Raw genomic sequence first — 19,800 nt, 5'->3', positions numbered from 1 at the left:
TGCGTAATTACATACGCATGGCACGAGTTTCGCCGTTCGACTGGGACTGGGGTGGGGGCCGCATTGCTACGCGAGCTCAGATCGCGCCAGGCGGCCTAGTTGCCGATTGCTCCAAGCGCGCTTGAAGGTGTCCGGGTCTTGAAACACCGAACTGGTGGATTGCCTTGAGAGGTTGCTTTGCGCTTCTGCTGCGAGGGCTGCGGTGTGCTCCTCCGTTCGGAGAGAGCGCTCTGTGTTTCCATTGACTGTAATAACCCCGCGAGGTCGTAGCATCTTGAGCTTGAGGTATGCATAATGCGGTACTGCACTGAATCTTGCAAATGCGGTTCGCCCGAGTAGTGCATGATAACCACTGCAGAACGGGACTATATCGAAGATTAACTCTTCGCTTCGGAAGTTGTCTGGGGATCCGAAGACCACTTCCAGTGTAATTGAGCATGTGCAATGGGCCTCTACACCTGGAATGACGCCCTTAAAGGTCATTTTTGTGGGTTTGATCCTTGAGGGGTCTATACCCATTTTGCACACTGTGTCCTGATAAAGCAGGTTCAGGCTACTGCCGCCATCCATAAGGACTCGAGTGAGGTGAAATCCGTCAATGATTGGGTCCAGAACCAGTGCGGCGAATCCGCCATGACGGATACTAGTGGGATGGTCCCTGCGATCGAAAGTGATCGGATAGGAGGACCATGGGTTGAACTTTGGGGCGACTGGCTCCAACGCATATACGTCCCTGAGCGCACGCTTCCGCTCCCTGTTGGGGATGTGGGTTGCGTATATCATGTTCACCGTCCGCACTTGTGGAGGAAACCTCTTCTGTCCTCCGGTGTGTGGCTGCCGGGGCTCCTCCTCGTCATCGCTATGTGGCCCCTTGTCCTTGTTTTTGGCAATTAACTTGTCGGCCTGCTTGAACACCCAACAATCCTGTTGGTGTGATTGGCTACCTTTCCTGGGGTGCCGTGTATTTGAAACGAGCGATCGAGTATACGTTCCAAGCTGGACGGCCCCGGCGTACTTTGTTTGAATGGCTTTTTCTGCTGACCGGGTTTAGAGCCTTTGAATCCGGCATTGACTGTTGTATCCTCGTTATTATCGCTGTTAATGCGGCGCTAATGTTTGTTGCAACGTGACTTGCTATTGCCATCCTTGGTATACGAAGTACCATGGTTCTTTGATATGTTATTACTGCGAGCCAGCCAGCTGTCTTCTCCCGCACAAAAGTGGGTCATGAGTGTCGTGAGGGCTGCCATAGATTTCGGCTTTTCCTGACCAAGGTGTCGGGCTAGCCACTCATCGCGGATGTTGTGTTTGAAAGCCGCTAGGACCTCTGCATTCGGACAGTCAACGATTTGATTTTTCTTTGTTAGGAACCGAGTCCAGAATTGTCTGGCCGATTCTTCTGGCTGCTGAATTATGTGGCTCAAGTCATCGGCATCGGGTGGCCTCACATAAGTGCCCTGAAAGTTGTCGAGGAATGCAGCTTCTAGATCTTCCCAATAGCTAATGGACTCTGCTGGCAAGCTGTTAAGCCAATGCCGTGCTGGTCCCTTGAGCTTTAGTGGGAGGTATTTGATGGTGTGTAAGTCATCACCGCGGGCCATGTGGATGTGGAGGAGGCAATCCTCGATCCATACCGCGGGATCTGTTGTGCCGTTGTATGATTCAATATTCACAGGTTTCAAACCTTCTGGGATTTTATGATCCATTACTTCGTCTATGAAGCATAAGGGGTGTGCGGCGCCTCTGTATTGGGCTATATCGCGACGCAGCTTGAATGGGTCTTGCCTGCTGTGTTCGGCTCGGCCGGATTTACTTTTACTGTATCCGGCGTGACGTTTATCGTCTCGCATAGTGGCACGCCCTCATGATCCGTAGATCGATCTTGCATGCTTTGCTTTGTCCTCCAATATGTCTCGCAGGTCTGGCGTATCTCCCCATGCCTTTTTATTTGAATGGCGTCGGGGTGCAGGCTGAATTTTTGGCTGGAATGCCTCTCTATCGCAGCCATGAGGTGGCCGATCAGCCGCGTCATACGCTTCTTCCTCCAGTCGGGGTAGCAACCTGCATTTTGGGTAACTCTTGGAGGGGCGCTCGAGTTTATATTCCTCGGCCGCGAGGACTTCAGTCCATCTGTCAGCTAGCAGATCTTGATCAGCTTGAAGCTCCTGCTACTTTTTCTTAAGGCTATTTGTCGTGGCTATAAGCCAGCATTTGAAGCGCTCTTGTTCGACGGGATCCTCTGGCATGGCGAATTAGTCATTGCCGAGGCTTGCCTCGTCTTCGGAGGGGGGCATGTAATTATCATCCTCCGCCTCTCCATCTGCCGCTCTCTCAGGAGGGCTGGCTCTTCCATCCTCCTGCTCTAAATCTTGTTGGAGGGGATTGTTGTTGTCTACGGCACTATCCGGAGTGTTATTTGAAGGAAATATTCCCTAGAGACAATAATAAAGTTATTATTTATTTCCTTATATCATGATAAATGTTTATTATTCATGCTAGAATTGTATTAACCGAAAACATAATACATGTGTCAATACATAGACAAACAGAGTGTCACTAGTATGCCTCCACTTGACTAGCTCGTTAATCAAAGATGGTTATGTTTCCTAACCATGAACAAAGTGTTGTTATTTGATTAACAAGGTCACATCATTAGTTGAATGATCTGATTGACATGACCCATTCCATTAGCTTAGCACCCGATCGTTTAGTATGTTGCGATTGCTTTCTTCATGACTTATACATGTTCCTATGACTATGAGATTATGCAACTCCCGTTTGCCGGAGGAACACTTTGTGTGCTACCAAACGTCACAACGTAATTGGGTGATTATAAAGGAGCATTACAGGTGTCTCCAAAGGTACATGTTGGGTTGGCATATTTCGAGATTAGGATTTGTCACTCCGATTGTCGGAGAGGTATCTCTGGGCCCTCTCGGTAATGCACATCACATAAGCCTTGCAAGCATTACAACTAATATGTTAGTTGTGAGATGATGTATTACAGAACGAGTAAAGAGACTTGCCGGTAACGAGATTGAACTAGGTATTGGATACCGACGATCGAATCTCGGGCAAGTAACATACCAATGACAAAGGGAACAACGTATGTTGTTATGCGGTCTGACCGATAAAGATCTTCGTAGATTATGTAGGAGCCAATATGGGCATCCAGGTCCCGCTATTGGTTATTGACCGGAGACATGTCTCGGTCATGTCTACATTATTCTCGAACCGTAGGGTCCGCACGCTTAATGTTACGATGACAGTTATTATGAGTTTATGCATTTTGATGTACCGAAGGTTGTTCGGAGTCCCGGATGTGATCACGGACATGACGAGGAGTCTTGAAATGGTCGAGACATAAAGATTGATATATTGGAAGCCTATGTTTGGATATCGGAAGTGTTCCGGGTGAAATCGGGATTTTACCGGAGTACCGGGAGGTTATCGGAACCCCCCGGGAGCTATATGGGCCTTAGTGGGCTTTAGTGGAAAGGAGAAAGGGGCAGCCCAAGGTGGCTGTGCGCCTCCCCCCCTTCCCCTAGTCCTATTAGGACTAGGAGAGGTGGCTGGCCCCCTCTCTCTCTTTCCCCCCTCAAGGAATCCTATTCCAACTAGGATTGGGGGGGGGGGGGAATCCTACTCCCAGAGGGAGTAGGACTCTCCTGGCGCGCCCTCCCTTGGCCGGCCAGCCTCCCCCTCCCTAGTCCTTTATATACAGAGGCAGGGCTCCCCAAAGAACACACAAGTTGATCCACGTGATCTATTCCTTAGCCGTGTGCGGCGACCCCAGCCACCATAGCCCTCGATATTACTGTAGCGGAGTTTAGGCGAAGCCCTGCTGCTGTAGTGCATCAAGATCGTGACCACGCCGTCGTGCTGACAGAACTCTTCCCCGACACTTTGCTGGATCGGAGTCCGGGGATCGTCATCGAGCTGTACGTGTGCTAAGAACTCGGAGGTGCCGGAGTAACGGTGCTTGGATCGGTCGGATCGGGAATACGTACGACTACTTCCTCTACATTGCGTCAACACTTCCGCAGTCGGTCTACGTGGGTACGCAGACAACACTCTCCCCTCTCGTTGCTATGCATCACCATGATCTTGCGTGTGCGTAGGAAATTTTTTGAAATTACTGCGTTCCCCAACAGTGGCATCCGAGCCTAGGTTATTTATGTTGATGTTATATGCACGAGTAGAACACAAGTGAGTTGTGGGCGATATAAGTCATACTGCCTACCAGCATGTCATACTTTGGTTCGGCGGTATTGTTGGATGAAGCGGCCCGGACCGACATTACGCGTACGCTTACGCGAGACCGGTGCTCCCGACGTGCTTTGCACATAGGTGGCTTGCGGGTGACAGTTTCTCCAACTTTTGTTGAACCGAGTGTGGCTACGCCCGGTCCTTGCGAAGGTTAAAACGGAGTCTATTTGACAAACTATCATTGTGGTTTTTGATGCGTAGGTAAGATTGGTTCTTGCTTAAGCCCGTAGTAGCCACGTAAAACTTGCAACAACAAAGTAGAGGACGTCTAACTTGTTTTTGCAGGGCATGTTGTGATGTGATATGGTCAAGGCATGATGCTAAATTTTATTGTATGAGATGATCATGTTTTGTAACCGAGTTATCGGCAACTGGCAGGAGCCATATGGTTGTCGCTTTATTGTATGCAATGCAATCGCGATGTAATGCTTTACTTTATCACTAAGCGGTAGCGATAGTCGTGGAAGCATAAGATTGGCGAGACGACAACGATGCTACGATGGAGATCAAGATGTCGCGCCGGTGACGATGGTGATCATGACGGTGCTTCGGAGATGGAGATCACAAGCACAAGATGATGATGGCCATATCATATCACTTATATTGATTGCATGTGATGTTTATCTTTTTATGCATCTTATCTTGCTTTGATTGACGGTAGCATTATAAGATGATCTCTCACTAAATTATCAAGAAGTGTTCTCCCTGAGTATGCACCGTTGCCAAAGTTCGTCGTGCCCAGACACCACGTGATGATCGGGTGTGATAAGCTCTACGTCCATCTACAACGGGTGCAAGACAGTTTTGCACACGCAGAATACTCAGGTTAAACTTGACGAGCCTAGCATATGCAGATATGGCCTCGGAACACGGAGACCGAAAGGTCGAGCGTGAATCATATAGCAGATATGATCAACATAACGATGTTCACCATTGAAAACTACTCCATCTCACGTGATGATCGGTTATGGTTTAGTTGATTTGGATCACGTGATAACTTAGAGGATTAGAGGGATGTCTATCTAAGTGGGAGTTCTTAAGTAATATGATTAAATTGAACTTAAATTTATCATGAACTTAGTCCTGGTAGTATTTTGTAAATCATGTTGTAGATCAATAGCTCGCGTTGTTGCTTCCCTGTGTTTATTTTGATATGTTCCTAGAGAAAATTGTGTTGAAAGATGTTAGTAGCAAAGATGTGGATTGGATCCGTGGTCTGAGGTTTATCCTCATTGCTGCACAGAAGAATTATGTCCTTGATGCACCGCTAGGTGACGGACCTATTGCAGGAGCAGATGCAGACGTTATGAACGTTTGGCTAGCTCAATATGATGACTACTTGATAGTTTAGTGCACCATGCTTAATGGCTTAGAATCGGGACTTCAAAGACGTTTTAAACATCATGGAGAATATGAGATGTTGCAGGAGTTGAAGTTAATATTTCAAGCAAATACCCGAGTTGAGAGATATGAAAGTCTCCAAGAAGTTCTATAGCTAAAAGATGGAGGAGAATCGCTCAACTAGTGAGCATGCAACAATCGCTTGAATCAAGTGGGAGTTAATCTTCCAGATAAGATAGTGATTGACAGAATTCTCTAGTCACCATCACCAAGTTAGTAGAACTTTGTGATGAACTATGATATGCAAGGGATAACGGAAACGAATCCCGAGCTTTTCATGATGATGAAATCGATGAAGGTTGAAATCAAGAAAGAGCATCAAGTGTTGATGGTTGACAAGATCACTAGTTTCAAGAAAAAGGGCAAAGGGAAGAAGAAGGGGAACTTCAAGAAGAACAGCAAGCAAGTTGCTGCTCAAGAGAAGAAACCCAAGTCTGGAACTAAGCCTAAAACTGAGTGCTTCTACTGCAAGCAGACTGGTCACTGGAAGCGGAACTGCCCCAAGTATTTGGCGGATAAGAAGGATGGCAAGGTGAACAAAGGTATATGTGATATACATGTTATTGATGTGTACCTTACTAGAGCTCGCAGTAGCACCTGGGTATTTGATACTGGTTCTGTTGCTAATATTTGCAACTCGAAACAGGGACTACGGATTAAGCGAACACTGGCGAAGGACGAGGTGACGATGCGCGTGGGAAACGGTTCCAAAGTCGATGTGATCGCGGTCGGCACGCTACCTCTACATCTACCTTCGGGATTAGTATTAGACCTAAATAATTGTTATTTGGTGCCAGCGTTGAGCATGAACATTATATCTGGATCTTGTTTAATGCGAGACGGTTATTCATTTAAATCAGAGAATAATGGTTGTTCAATTTATATGAGTAATATCTTTTATGGTCATGCACCCTTGAAGAGTGGTCTATTCTTATTGAATCTCGATAGTAGTAATACACATATTCATAATGTTGAAGACAAAAGATGCAGAGTTGATAATGAAAGTGCAACTTATTTGTGGCACTGTCATTTAGGTCATATCGGTGTAAAGCGCATGAAAAAACTCCATACTGATGGACTTTTGGAACCACTTGATTATGAATCACTTGGTACTTGCGAACCGTGCCTCATGGGCAAGATGACTAAAACACCGTTCTCCGGTACTATGGAGAGAGCAACAGATTTGTTGGAAATCATACATACCGATGTATGTGGTCCGATGAATATTGAGGCTCGTGGCGGATATCGTTATTTTCTCACCTTCACAGATGATTTAAGCAGATATGAGTATATCTACTTAATGAAACATAAGTCTGAAACATTTGAAAAGTTCAAAGAATTTCAAAGTGAAGTTGAAAATCATCGTAACAAGAAAATAAAGTTTCTACGATCTGATCGTGGAGGAGAATATTTGAGTTACGAGTTTGGTGTACATTTGAAAAACTGTGGAATAGTTTCGCAACTCATGCCACCCGGAACACCACAGCGTAATGGTGTGTCCGAACGTCGTAATCGTACTTTACTAGATATGGTGCGATCTATGATGTCTCTTACAGATTTACCGCTATCATTTTGGGGTTATGCTTTAGAGACGGCCACATTCACGTTAAATAGGGCACCATCAAAATTCGTTGAGACGACACCTTATGAACTATGGTTTGGCAAGAAACCAAAGTTGTCATTTCTTAAAGTTTGGGGCTGCGATGCTTATGTGAAAAAGCTTCAACCTGATAAGCTCGAACCCAAATCGGAGAAATGTGTCTTCATAGGATATCCAAAGGAGACTGTTGGGTACACCTTCTATCACAGATCCGAAGGCAAGACATTCGTTGCTAAGAATGGATCCTTTCTAGAGAAGGAGTTTCTCTCGAAAGAAGTGAGTGGGAGGAAAGTAGAACTTGACGAGGTAACTATACCTGCTCCCTTACTGGAAAGTAGTACATCACAGAAAACTGTTTCAGTGACACCTACACCAGTTAGTGAGGAAGCTAATGATAATGATCATGAAACTTCAGATCAAGATACTACTGAACCTCGTAGATCAACCAGAGTAAGATCCGCGCCAGAGTGGTACGGTAATCCTGTTCTGGAAGTCATGCTACTAGATCATGATGAACCTACGAACTATGAAGAAGCGATGGTGAGCCCAGATTCCGCAAAATGGCTTGAAGCCATGAAATCTGAGATGGGATCCATGTATGAGAACAAAGTATGGACTTTGGTTGACTTTCCCGATGATCGGCAAGCAATTGAGAATAAATGGATCTTCAAGAGGAAGACGGACGCTGATAGTAGTGTTACTATCTACAAAGCTAGACTTGTCGAGAAATGTTTTTGACAAAGTTCAAGGTGTTGACTACGATGAAATTTTCTCACTCGTAGCGATGCTTAAGTCTGTCCAAATCATGTTAGCAATTGCCGCAATTTTATGAAATCTGGCAAATGGATAAACAAAACTACATTCCTTAATGGATTTAAAGAAGAGTTGTATATGATACAACCAGAAGGTTTTGTCAATCCTAAAGGTGCTAACAAAATATGCAAGCTCCAGCGATCCATCTATGGACTGGTGCAAGCATCTCAGAGTTGGAATATACGTTTTGATAAGTTGATCAAAGCATATAGTTTTATACAGACTTGCGGTGAAGCCTGTATTTACAAGAAAGTGAGTGGGAGCACTACAGCATTTCTGATAAGTATATGTGTATGACATATTGTTGATCGGAAATAATGTAGAATTATTCTGTAAAGCATAAAGGAGTGTTTGAAAGGAGTTTTTCAAAGAAAGACTTCGGTAAAGCTGCTTACATATTGAGCATCAAGATCTATAGAGATAGATCAAGATGCTTGATAAGTTTTTTCAATAAGTACATACCTTGACAAGATTTTGAAGTAGTTCAAAATGGAGCAGTCAAAGAAAGAGTTCTTGCCTGTATTACAAGGTGTGAGGTTGAGTAAGACTCAAAGCCCGACCACGGCAGAAGATAGAAAGAGAATGAAAGTCATTCCCTATGCCTCAGTCATAGGTTCTATAAAGTATGCCATGCTGTGTACTAGATCTATTGTATACCCTACACTTTGTTAAAGCAAAGGAAATACAATAGTGATCTAAGAGTAGATCACTGGACAGCGGTCAAAATTATCCTTAGTGGAATAAGGAAATATTTCTCAATTATGGAGGTGACAAAAAGGTTCGTCGTAAAAGGTTACATCGATGCAAGTTTTGACACAGATCTGGATGACTCTAAGTCTCGATCTAGATACATATTGAAAGTGGGAGCAATAAGCTAGAGTAGCTCCGCGCAGAGCATTGTTGACATAGAAATTCGCAAAATACTTACGGATCTGAATGTGACAGACCCGTTGACTAAAATTATCTCACAAGCAAAACATGATCACACCTTAGTACTCTTTGGGTGTTAATCACATAGCGATGTGAACTAGATTACTGACTCTAGTAAACCCTTTGGGTGTTGATCACATATCGATGTGAACTATGGGTGTTAATCACATGGTGATGTGAACTATTGCTGTTAAATCACATGGCGATGTGAACTAGATTATTGACTCTAGTGCAAGTGGGAGACTGAAGGAAATATGCCCTAGAGGCAATAATAAAGTTATTATTTATTTCCTTATATCATGATAAATGTTTATTATTCATGCTAGAATTGTATTAACCGGAAACATAATACATGTGTGAATACATAGACAAACAGAGTGTCACAATTATGCCTCACTTGACTAGCTCATTAATCAAAGATGGTTATGTTTCCTAACCATGAACAAAGTGTTGTTATTTGATTAACAAGGTCACATCATTAGTTAAATGATCTGATTAACATGACCCATTCCATTAGCTTAGCACCCGATCGTTTAGTATGTTGCTATTGCTTTCTTCATGACTTATACATGTTCCTATGACTATGAGATTATGCAACTCCCGTTTGCCGGAGGAACACTTTGTGTGCTACCAAACGTCACAACGTAACTGGGTGATTATAAAGGAGCATTACAGGTGTCTCCAAAGGTACATGTTGGGTTGGCGTATTTCGAGATTAGGATTTGTCACTCCGATTGTCGGAGAGGTATCTCTGGGCCCTCTCGATAATGCACATCACATAAGCCTTGCAAGTATTACAACTAATATGTTAGTTGTGAGATGATGTATTACGGAACGAGTAAAGAGACTTGCCGGTAACGAGATTGAACTAGGTATTGGATACCGACGATCGAATCTCGGGCAAGTAACATACCGATGACAAAGGGAACAACGTATGTTGTTATGCGGTCTGACCGATAAAGATCTTCGTAGATTATGTAGGAGCCAATATGGGCATCCAGGTCCCACTATTGGTTATTGACCGGAGACGTGTCTCGGTCATGTCTACATTATTCTCGAACCGTAGGGTCCGCACGCTTAATGTTACGATGACAGTTATTATGAATTTATGCATTTTGATGTACCGAAGGTTGTTCGGAGTCCCGGATGTGATCACGGACATGACGAGGAGTCTCGAAATGGTCGAGACATAAAGATTGATATATTGGAAGGCTATGTTTGGATATTGGAAGTGTTCCGGGTGAAATCGGGATTTTACCGGAGTACCGGGAGGTTACCAGAACCCCCCGGGAGCTATATGTGCCTTAGTGGGCTTTAGTGGAAAGGAGAAAGGGGCAGCCCAAGGTGGCTGTGCGCCTCCCCCCCTTACCCTAGTCCTATTAGGACTAGGAGAGGTGGCCGGCCCCCTCTCTCTCTTTCCCCCCTCAAGGAATCCTATTCCAACTAGGATTGGGGGGGAATCCTACTCCCAGAGGGAGTAGGACTCTCCTGGCGCGCCCTCCCTTGGCCGGCCAGCCTCCCCCCTCTAGTCCTTTATATACAGAGGCAAGGCACCCCAAAGAACACACAAGTTGATCCACGTGATCTATTCCTTAGCCGTGTGCGGCGACCCCAGCCACCATAGCCCTTGATTTTACATTAGCAGAGTTTAGGCGAAGCCCTGCTGCTGTAGTGCATCAAGATCGTCACCACACCGTCGTGCTGACAGAACTCTTCCCCGACACTTTGCTGGATCGGAGTCCGGGGATCGTCATCGAGCTGTACGTGTGCTAAGAACTCGGAGGTGCCGGAGTAACGGTGCTTGGATCGGTCGGATCGGGAAGACGTACGACTACTTCCTCTACATTGCGTCAACGCTTCCGCAGTCGGTCTGCGTGGGTACGTAGACAACACTCTCCCCTCTCGTTGCTATGCATCACCATGATCTTGCGTGTGCGTAGGAAATTTTTTGAAATTACTGCGTTCCCCAACATTATTATCTCCTGTGCCGGTATCACCACTTTTGCTTTGGCGGGACTTAGAGCGGCGCCGTTGACGTCGGCGCTTGGGTTTCTTCTTGGAGGGGTCATCCTCCGCTATCTCGTCGCCATTGCCTTCTTTGGGTGTATCCACCATGTATATATCGTATGAAGAGGTGGCTGTCCAGTGCCCTGTGGGCAGTGGTTCCCCTTCGTCTCCCACATCTTCGTCCATACCGTCGATGTCTTCGGAGTCGAAGTCGAGCATGTCGGTTAAGTCATCGACCGTGGCTACTACGTGGGTGGTGGGTGGGCCGCGAATTTCTTCGTCGTCCGCATCCCAGTCTTGCCGGACATAGTTCGGCCAGGATCCTCCTGACAAGGAGAGAGACCTTAATGAGTTCAGTATGTCACCAAAGGAAGAGTGCTAAAAAATATCCGCGGAGGTGAACTCCATGATCGGCGCCCAATCGGATTCGATAGGAACGGGCGCATGCGGCTCGGAGTCCGTGGTCGGAGAAGGATCCGGCAGTTTAACAACACGGCTCTCGTGCAAGCTAAGGTCGATGTTTGGCTTGATCGCCGCTGAGGGTAGGGCCTCCGTGGCAGGGTCCATCCACCCATCCATGGACGGCGCAACTGGCTCTGAATTGAGGGTCGGAGCGGCTACCTGTGCGATCTCCTGAACATTGTCCGATGGTAGAGCTAAATCGTACTCATTGTGACCGCGTGACGCACAAGGCAGAGGCTCGAATTCGTCGAAGATCAAGTCTCCACGGATATCGGCCGTGTAGTTTAAGCTTCCAAACCTGACCTGGTGGCCAGGGGCGTAACTTTCAATCTGCTCCAGATGGCCAAGCGAATTGGCCCGCAGTGCAATGCCCCCGAACACGAAGATCTGTCCGGGGAGAAAAGTCTCACCCTGGATTGCATCGCTATCGATGATAGTAGGAGCCATCAAGCCTAACGGCGACGACCCAGAGGAACTCTCAATGAAAGCACCAATGTCGGTGTCAAAACCGGCGGATCTCGGGTAGGGGGTCCCAAACTATGCGTCTAAGGTAGATGGTAACAGGAGGCAGGGGACACTATGTTTGACCCAGGTTCGGGCCCTCTTGATGGAGGTAAAACCCTAAGTCCTACTTGATTAATATTGATGATATCGGTAGTACAAGAGTAGATCTACCACGAGATCGGAGAGGCTAAAACCTAGAAGCTAGCCTATGGTATGATTGTATGTTGTCCTACAGACTAAAATCCTCCGGTTTATATAGACACCGGAGAGGTTAGGGTTACACAAGGTCGGTTACAAAGGAGGAGATACACATATCCGTATTGCCTAGCTTGCCTTCCACGCCAAGTAGAGTCCCATCCGGACACGAGACGAAGTCTTCAATCCTGTATCTTCATAGTCTAACAGTCCGGCCAATGGAGATAGTTCGGCTGTCCGGAGACACCCTAAACCAGGACTCCCACACTCGCCGTCGTCCAGACCACCGCCCTGGTGCTCTCGGCGCGGCATGGTCAACGTGGTCAATGACCAACTTCCATCGGAAGAGTACTGTATGTGGAGAGGCTGACAGCTGGGTCCATGGCAGCCGCAAGGAAGTGCCTCCTTATTACGCGCAAAATAATTATTCCTCCACCTGACAATGGGGACCCACCAGAAGGGCCACCATATTTCACGAAAAAAATGATTCACCCCCTGACTGCTGGGACCCACGAGCTCCATCTTCGCACGCAAGGAAGTGCGTCCAGAAAAAACGATTCACCCCCTGACTGCTGGGACCCACCAACGCCCCGACTGCTGGGACCCACCAGCTACACCGTCGCATGCAAGGAAGTGCATCCGGGCAAAAAAACAAAACGATTCGCCCCCTGACTGCTGGGACCCACCAGCTACATCTTTGCAGGCAAGGAAGTGCCTTACAGTCGGGACCCACCTGGTCGAAGCGTACGCAGCGTTGTCATTCTGGTCGTGAACGTGTACGTACATACTGGTCGATGTAGAGGCGCGCACGTGTCGTAGTAGAGGCGCGCACGTGTCGTAGTAGAGGCGCGCACGTAGCATGTACACGGACATACAGCGGCCAGGGTGCAAGAAAGAAAATACAGCCATGTATGTGTACATACAGGCGGGGTCTCAAACGCCTACTCGCGCATACGTACGGCCAGGGCTTGTGTACATGGCTGGGTCAGAACGGAGAAATAGCGTCGTCATCGTGTTCATGGGTAGGCAACGGAATGCGTCGTGTGCATGGGGAGGCAACGGAATGCGTCGTGTTCATCAGGAGGGCTTGGATGGAACAGGAGATGGAAACGAGGCCTGGCGTACCGCAGAATGGAGGAAACGGCCTTGTGTTCGACCGGCCACATTCGAAACAGGATCCTGTTCATCGGGAGGGGTCTGGCGTATCGAAAAATGGAGGAAACAGACCTCCTACGGTCGAAACGGGGGTCCTGTTGATCGGGAGGGGTGTGGCGTACTGCAAAACGGAGAAAACGGACTTGTGTTGGAGCGCTATGGTCGAAACGGGGGTCATGTTCATCAGGAGGGGTGTGGCGTACCGCAAAACGGGACTCCACGGGATACTGTTCATCTCCACCGTCGACCACCTCCAGCCTCCACGGGCTCCTGTTTATCCAGCCTCCATGGGCTCCTGTTCATCCAGCCTCCACCGCGCGCTACTCCACTGGCTACTGTTCAACCACCCCTCCACCTCTACTGTTCGTCCAGCCCTCCACAGCACGTGGTCCTGTTCAACCACCCCTCCACGGGCACCCCTCCACCATCTACTGTTCATCCAGCCCTCCACACCATGGGGTCCTGTTCAACCACCCCTCCACCGTGTAATGTTCATCCAGCCCTCCACACCACGGGGTCCTGTTCATCCACCCCTCCACGGGCACCCCTCCACCATCTACTGTTCATCCAACCCTCCACCACACCACGGGGTCCTATTCATCCAGAGGCAACGCCATCGCTCACTGTTCATCCAACCCCCCCCCCCCCCCCCCCCCCCCCCCCCGCAACGCTCACTGTTCATCACATCGATCGGCTTCAGTTAGCAGCAGTAGCGAAGGAATTGCTCGATCGGGTTCAGTTAACAGCCATCGATCGATCGCTCGGGTTCAGTAACGCGTAGCCTGCAGTGCAATCGCTCGGGTTTAGTTAGAGCCAACGCCTCGCTCGGGTTCAGTTAGAGCCAACACCTCGCACACACACACACACGTACGTGTACGAGAGAAACGCGCATCGCTCGGCGCCCGACCTCCCACCATAACCGGGAACTCCCCGAAATTTTCCTCGCCCTCGGTTCTACCATGGTTTTTTCCGTCATGGACGGCCCAAAGAATGTCATGTAGTTGCGTCTCCGGCCCGCCCAGGACAAAAAGCCCATTTTCTGTCATGATTTTTTGTCATAGAAGTAGGAGCCCACCACATCTATTATGATACTGGGTTTTGTCACAATTATCGTCATAGAAGTGTCATATGTATGACAGAAAAAAAATTTGTTCAGCCCAAAATGTCACAGATGTGTCTTCTTTTGTAGTGTATGGTGCGACCTATGATGTCTCTCACTGATTTACCACTATCGTTTTGGGGTTATGCTAGAGACGGCTGCATTCACGTTAAATAGGGCACCATCTAAATCCATCGAGACGACACCTTATGAACTGTGGTTTGTAAAGAAATCCAAGTTATCGTTTCTTTAAGTTTGGGGTTGCGATGCTTATGTGAAAAAACTTCAACCTGATAAGCTCGAACCCAAATCGAAGAAGTGTGTCTTCATAGGATACCCAAAGGAGACTACTGGGTACACCTTCTATCACAGATCCAAGGCAAGATATTCGTTGCTAAGAATGGATCCTCTCTAGAGAAGGAGGTTCTCTCGAAAGAAGTGAGTGGGAGGAAAGTAGAACTTGATGAGGTAATTGTACCTTCTCCCTTATTGGAAAATAGTTCATCACTGAAATCAGTTCCAGTGATTCCTACACCAGTAAGTGAGGAAGCTAATGATGATGATCATGAAACTTCTGATCAAGTTACTACCGAACCTCATAGGTTAACCAGAGTAAGGTCCGCACCAGAGTGGTATGGTAATCCTGTTCTGGAAGTCATGTTACTTGACCATGACGAACCTATGATCTATGAGGAAGCAATGATGAGCCCAGATTCCGCAAAATGGCTTGAGGCCATGAAATCTGAGATGGGATCCATGTATGAGAACAAAGTGTGGACTTTGGTTGACTTGCCCGATGATCAGCAGGCCATAGAGAATAAATGGATCTTCAAGAAGAAGACTGACGCTGACGGTAATATTATTTTCTACAAAGCATGACTTGTTGCAAAAAGTTTTTGACAAGTTCAAGGAGTTGACTACGATGAGACCTTCTCACCCGTAGCGATGCTTATGTCCGTCCGAATCATGTTAGCCATTGCCACATTTTATGATTATGAAATTTGGCAAATGGATGTCAAAACTTCATTCCTTAATGGATATCTTAAAGAAGAGTTGTATATGATGCAACCAGAAGGTTTTGTCGATTCAAAAGGTGCTAACAAAGTGTGCAAGCTCCAGCGATCCATTTATGGATTTGTGCAAGCCTCTCGGAGTTGGAATATACGCTTTGATAGTGTGATCAAAGCATATGGTTTTATACAGACTTTTGGAGAAGCCTGTATTTATGAGAAAGTGAGTGGGAGCGCTATAGCATTTTTTATATTATATGTAGATGACATATTGTTGATCGGAAATGACACTGAATTTCTGAATAGCATAAAAGGATACTTGAATAAGAATTTTTCTATGAAAGACCTCGGTGAAGCTGCTTATTTATTGGGCATCGTGATCTATAGAGATAGATCAAGACGCTTAATTGGACTTTCACAAAGCAAATACCTTGATAAAGTTTTGAAGAAGTTCAAAATGGATCAGGCAAAGAAAGTGTTCTTGCCTGTATTACAAGGTGTGAAGTTGAGTCAGACTCAATGCCCGACCACTGCAGAAGATAGAGAGAAAATGAAAGGTGTTCCCTATGCTTCAGCCATAGGCTCTATCATGTATGCAATGTTGTGTACCAGACATGATGTGTGCCTTGCTATTAGTTTAGCGGGGAGGTACCAAAGTAATCCAGGTGTGGATAACTGGACATCGGTCAAGAATATCTTGAAATACCTGAAAAGGACCAAGGATATGTTTCTTGTATATGGAGGTGACATAGAGCTCGTCGTAAATGGTTACGTCGATGCAAGCTTTTACACTGATCTGGATGACTCTAAGTCACAAACCGGATACGTGTTTTTATTAAATGGTGGAGCTGTCAGTTGGTGTAGTTCCAAGCAGAGTGTCGTGGTGGGATCTACGTTTGAAGCAGAATACATAGCTGCTTCGGAAGCAGTAAATGAAGGAGTCTGGATGAAGAAGTTCATATCCGATCTAGGTTTCATACCTAGTGCATCGGGTCCAATGAAAATCTTTTGTGACAACACTGGTGCAATTGCCTTGGCAAAGGAATCCAGATTTCACAAGAGAACCAAGCACATCAAGAGACGCTCAATTCCATCCGTGATCAAGTTAAGGAGGGAGACATAGAGATTTGCAAGATACATACGGATCTGAATGTTGTAGACCCGTTGACTAAGCCTCTCTCAGGAGCAAAACATGATCTGCAGCAAGACTCCATGGATGTAAGAATCATTACAATGTAATCTAGATTATTGACTCTAGTGCAAGTGGGAGACTGAAGGAAATATGCCCTAGAGGCAATAATAAAGTTGTTATTTGTTTTTCCTTATATCATGATAAATGCTTATTATTCATGCTAGAATTGTATTAACTGGAAACTTAGTACATGTGTGAATACATAGACAAACAGAGTGTCACTAGTTTGCCTCTACTTGACTAGCTCGTTGAATCAATGATGTTTATGTTTCTTCCATAGACATGAGTTGTCATTGATTAACATGATCACATCATTAGAGAATGATGTGATTGACATGACCCATCCGTTATCTTAGCACGATGATCATTTACTTTGTTGTTATTGCTTTCTCCATAACTTATACATGTTCCTATGACTATGAGATCATGCAACTCCCGAATACTGGAGGAACACTTTGTGTGCTACCAAACGTCACAACGTAACTGGGCGATTATAAAGGTGCTCTATTGGTGTCTCCGATGGTATTTGTTGAGTTGGCATATACCAAGATTAGGATTTGTCACTCTAATTGTCAGAGAGGTATCTCTAGGCCCTCTCGGTAATGTACATCACTATAAGCCTTACAAGCAATGTAGCTAATGAGTTAGTTACGGGATGTAGCATTACAGAATGAGTAAAGAGACTTGCTGGTAACGAGATTGAACTAGGTATTGAGATACCGACGATCGAATCTCGGGCAAGTAACATACCAATGACAAAGGGAACAACGTATGTTGTTATGCGGTTTGACCGATAAAGATCTCCGTAGAATATATAGGAGCCAATATGAGCATCTAGGTTCCGCTATTCGTTATTGACTGGAGACATGTCTCGATCATGTCTACATAGTTATCGAACCCGTAGGGTCCGCACGCTTAGCGTTCAGTGACAATCGGTATTATAAGTTTATGTGTTTTGATGTACTGAAGATAGTTTGGAGTCCCGTATGTGATCACGGACATGACGAGGAGTCTCAAAATGGTTGGGACATAAAGATTGATATATTGGACGACTATATTCAGACACCAGATAAGTTCCGGGGGTCACTGGATATTTATCAGGGTGCCGGGGGGTTATCAGAACCCCCGGGGGAACTAATGGGCCAACATGGGCCTTGTGGGAGAGAAAGAGAGGAGAGGGCCTAGGGCTGGCCGCCCCCCCCTCAGGAGTCCGAATTGTACAAGGAGGGGGCGGCGCCCCCTCTTTCCTCCCTCTCTCCCTCTCCTTCCTTCCCCTTCCCCCTTACTAGTTGGAATAGGAAAGGTGAGTCCTACTCCTACTAGGAGGAGGACTCCCCCTCTCCTTGGCGCGCCCCAAGGCCGGCCGGTCTCCCCCTTGCTCCTTTATATACGGGGTCAGGGGACACCCCATGGACACACAAGTTGATCATTGATCTCTTAGCCGTGTGCAGTGCCCCCATCCACCGTAATCCACCTCAGTCATATCGTAGCGGTGCTTAGGCGAAGCCCTGTTCCGGTAGCATCATCATCATCATAATCACGCCGTCGTGCTGACGAAGCTCTCCCTCGACACTCTGCTCGATCGTGAGTTCATGGGACGTCACCGAGCCGAACTTGTGCAGATCACGGAGGTGTCGTACTTTCGGTACTAGGATCGGTCGATCGTGAAGACGTACGACTACATCAACCGCATTGTCATAACGCTTCCGCTTATGGTCTATGAGGGTACGTGGACAACACTCTTCCCCCTCTCGTTGCTATGCATCATCATGATCTTGCGTGTGCGTAGGAAAATTTTGAAATTACTGTGTTCCCCAACATATATAAACCGGAGGGTTTAGTCCGTAGAGGATAAGACAAATCATACATGCTAGACATCTAGGGTTTGGCCATTATGATCTCAAGGGAGATCAACTCTTGTAACCCATATACCCATCAAAGTTAATCAAGCATGAAGTAGGGTATTACCTCCATTAAGAGGGCCCAAACCTGGGTAAACATCGTGTCCCCTGCCTCCTGTTACCTTCGATCCATAGACACATAGTTCGGGACCCCCTACCCGAGATCGGCCGGTTTTGACACCGACACCTGTCGCTGTAAGTTTGCGGTTGCATTTGTTGTCGATGATGTTCTGGATGTTAACCGGCTGAGTGAACCCAGGGGCTTCACGCCAAACGAGCACCATTCGATGGATGCCTCGTCTGAGAGTTCCTGCCCATCTGAGTGAACCACAGCTAAGCTGCGATCCGATCGGTACATAGATGGCTGGGCAGGCCGACATGGAGTGTTGTGCTCGGAGACGTCGGTGAGGTTCGGCATGGATGTGCCCACAAGCGCATGAGTGCTATCCCATCCGATGGAGGCGGGTGGCTTTATCGCTTGCAGGCAGACATGATCCAAAGCGCATGGGCGGAGTTGCCCACGTCTAGCACCGAATTAATCTACATGCAAGTGGTGTTAACGCTAATTAAGTGAGAGTTAAAGCCATTCATGCATGTAATGGATGTTTCCCATGGCCATTTAATGTAGGACATAAATGGGAAGGAATTAAGATTAGAAAGAAAGTGGAAGGCGGAGTGCAGAGCTCCCTGGTCGGGCACGACGGCTGTGATTTTTGGCACAGATCCATCGTGAGGTGAGGCAATCCACGACAAATCCGAGCGCGGGACGACGTTCTTCTGCAAGGCTGCGCGCGGGTGGAGGTTGAGGCGGCGGCGAGTCGATCCGGTGGCTCCCATCTTGTTGTGGTCGAGGACGTGGAAAGCCTTGGCCTTGATGTCGCGTTAGGTTCGTGCATCGAACGTGGAGGTCGCTGTTGACGAGGGATGCCACTACAGCGTGTCGTGTCAGGCCATCGCGGAGAGGCCGCTGCAGTGCCAGGCCTGCACGCACCTCGCAACAACCACATCCAAGCGCCCGCACCGCCAGATGGACCACCGAGCGCATGTGATCGCTGCAGCCGGCTAATGGGTGGGTTGAGGTCGACTGAGAAGAGGAAGCAGGAGGCACAGTCCAACGCGCTGGCGCCGTGCGTGAGGACAATGGCCACGACCCTTAGCGTAGCACATCTATGCCCTTTTCCCTTCCTCGTCTCTTGTCTGATCTATTCATCGCGAGTTTTCATTGTTGATCCCGATGGGCGCCTGCTAGTATAGGCAGGAAA

Source organism: Triticum urartu, chromosome 6 (assembly GCF_003073215.2).
Source record: "Triticum urartu cultivar G1812 chromosome 6, Tu2.1, whole genome shotgun sequence".
Lineage (NCBI taxonomy): Eukaryota > Viridiplantae > Streptophyta > Magnoliopsida > Poales > Poaceae > Triticum > Triticum urartu.
The sequence above is the reverse complement of the archived record's forward strand: the minus strand, read 5'-3'. Positions refer to the sequence as shown.